Below are 3,244 nucleotides of genomic sequence, written 5' to 3'. Positions count from 1 at the left end.
GCCCCCCCCCCCCCTTTTGGACATTTCTGGATCCGCCCCTGGCCTATGGTGCAAAAATAGGGTACTCTAAAAGAATTGACACGTATTCGTCTCGAACCAGGACCATAGTTCAGCTACGGGTTGTACGCATGTATATTGGGCGGCCTTGGCCATGTCATAGTATTTTTTTAATCAAAAAGGTGTAAATCGATTAGTTGAATTGTAAGTATCTATCAGTTAATAAGTATCTAATCAAAATTGCTGATTTTCCCTGGCGTTTGTCCTACCACCCTGACCGGGACTGTTGTAGGGTTTGAGTGGAACCTTATTCTAATAATATTGACTCTCCACCCAAAGTTGATGCCCCTGATTCTTATTGCTCTATTGAGATCACCTGGTAGATCTGTCCATATGGGAATACCTACATACATGGTCCTCCTGCCATTAATAAACCAAAACTTTACTAAATAATAGCTAGCAGTCTGTTATTTGAAAATCTAACGTATTCACCTAGCTTAATTCAAAAGATATTTAATAGGTTTACTAAATAATGCATAGCATATTGTACCCTGTGTATTCATAACACGTAAATTTAATTAGGCCACATCTTTTTATATGTAGGCCTATTTCAAAATATCCCGTCAACTCGTATAAATATAAGGCGCACATTCCTTGTTATTCATATTGCATTATATAGGCCTACAGTAATATAATTTTGTTTGTTTCTTGCACTTTATTTATTCATGAAGGAATATGCATAACATCCTGTGTATACATAACACATGTTTTATTTAATTAGCATGTTGTCACTATTTTATAGCAAAATGTAGGTTTTTATAGTTTTAATCTTCACTAAAATGGCTGGTCTGCTTCTCAGATACACATAGTAAATTTTAAACAGTTTTAAACAGTGATTTTTATTTTTATTTTTTACTACTTTACTATTTTAAGTTGTTAATATCTTAGCGTATTTCTCGTCATTGCCAAGTTGTTCTGTCGTGTGATTTTTAATGTCATTTTATCCTTCTTAACCAAGACTGTTGCAAAGGAAAAACAAATTCCTATTTTCAAATGGACAATAAATTGTTCTTGAATCCAGAATCTTTTTTTAGGTATTTCACAACATACGTATAAATATAATAGACCTATATTCATTGTAATTCATATTGCATTAATGCTGTTTCTTGCACTTTATTTATTCATTCATTGAGGAATAGGCCTAAGCATCTCATTTCATATAATTATGGAATTGATAAGAAATTTTGAACAATTTATTTTTATATAATTTTTGCAATACACTGTCTGTCATATTATTTAAAAAACTAATTGTGATTTGGCCATTATTTTTCTATATATGCATTCTTAACCTGTGTGATGACTGTACTCTCGAAAAAGGGCCCATCGGAACCTAGTTTCAACACTGGGAAGTGGCAGGTTCGGGTGAGGTCCTGCCGGCCCCCTCCAAAATTTAATGTGGAAGTTATGTTCAAATATCCACAATTGATATTAATGAGATACAGATTTTTGAATATTTAAAAACTGGGGAAAAGGTAAGGATTTTGTTTATAGTGTTAGCAAAGATACTAATAAGGAACATTAATATTCGATAACTGCGTATAAGCTATATTTGCAACTCGAACTTATAATTATAATGGATCCACTAAGCCACCCCTTTTCTGATTGGTCAATAAAGGTCTACTAAGTTCGTTTAATATTTGACGGTACCAAAAATAGCCCCTGCGTTAAGTAGCCTGTACGCGGTATAACGCGGCAAAGAATATTTAGTAGAAACGCGTTATCGAACGCACAGAACATTGCACGCTTGCTATACCAAAACAATTATTTTTTTCTATTCGAAATTGTTTTAAACTATTTCAAGCTGTGCTCTTCTGCTATATAGCAGTGCTGCTACAACCAGAAATTCAAATAGAAGATAAACATAAGGTAGGCTTAAGCTTAAATGTTCTATTGATGACTCAATAATTTATTGATAATAGCCCTACTTTTATTAGTGTTTATTATAGAAATGGTATTTTATAAACTTGTTTCATAGCTTAATAAAAATATAATAATACAAATTGAATTTGCTTGAATGATGGTAGTGGTGCTCCCCACCCCTTCCACTGACTGGGATATGGAGAGGACTTCCAAAGGATCCGGTTTGCTCTGGAAGCTCAGGCGTTTATTAGGCCCTACATTTAGATTTCTATCAGTTTTTAAAGAGATGCATAATGAATTATTGTTTTTTTTTTACTGTTTTAAGTGTCTCTTAAATCTGCACCTGCAAAATTCAGAATCGATACAGTTTATTACGTTATTAGGCGAATGCAGACATAAGCATATTGTTACTTTTCTGAACGAATTTTTTTAAAGATTTATAAATAAATAAATAAGAATAGTATCAATAATGAATAATAATAATAATAATAATAATAATAATAATAATAATAATAATAATAATAATAATAATAATAATAATAATAATAATAATAATTTATTAATGATACACTGTTATTAAGGGGTCTCAAGTTCAACGCTTCCGACGTAGGGGCCTAGGCATCTGGTTAAATGAGCTTTCTTAACATACCGTATTTAATTTTATTTTACTGGGCATGGTGATACACATCGGCACTGACTTCCGTGAGACAATTGATAATGAAGAAGTAAAAACATGCAAATATTATGAATTTGCGGGAGATGGGTTATTTTTCGGGAGATTCTTGCTTACTTGCGGGAGTGCTAGGCCGTCCCGATTTCTGGTTGACTCCTGTCCTGCGATTTCCGTGCGTCTTGGGACCCCTGCGACCTGGTAAATATACTGGCACATAATATTGTTTGCATGGTTTTACTACCGTTTAATATGGTTTCCCTTAAGTGATCTCCAATTAGGTCACCTGAAATAAAATGTTATGATGGTCAAATGATTCTCCACACAAAGCTACCTAAAAGTTAAATAAGTAAAGCATTTTAGTGGGTTGGGACATTTAGGACAGTTAAAGGTGAAATTTCTTTATTATTTAGGACTGCCTCTGTTTACTTTTTTTACTCATAAAATGGTTTAGACGGCCTCTGAATGTACAGGATCGTTGCAGTGTTATTTGTTCTGCTGCCTTTGGTAGCAATGTGTACAAACATCACATATAGCAGCAATGATGCTATCAACAACACTAGCAGAGTTTGCCCAGAGAGTTGCGAATGTTTTGGTGGAGTTCGTGCAGTCTGTAAAAGTACATACAAAAACGATTTCATGCCAATTTACGAGCAA

The sequence above is a fragment of the Anneissia japonica genome, unplaced genomic scaffold, assembly GCF_011630105.1.
Source record: "Anneissia japonica isolate Jap-2015-1 unplaced genomic scaffold, ASM1163010v1 scaffold287589_len272378_cov178, whole genome shotgun sequence".
Lineage (NCBI taxonomy): Eukaryota > Metazoa > Echinodermata > Crinoidea > Comatulida > Comatulidae > Anneissia > Anneissia japonica.
The sequence above is the reverse complement of the archived record's forward strand: the minus strand, read 5'-3'. Positions refer to the sequence as shown.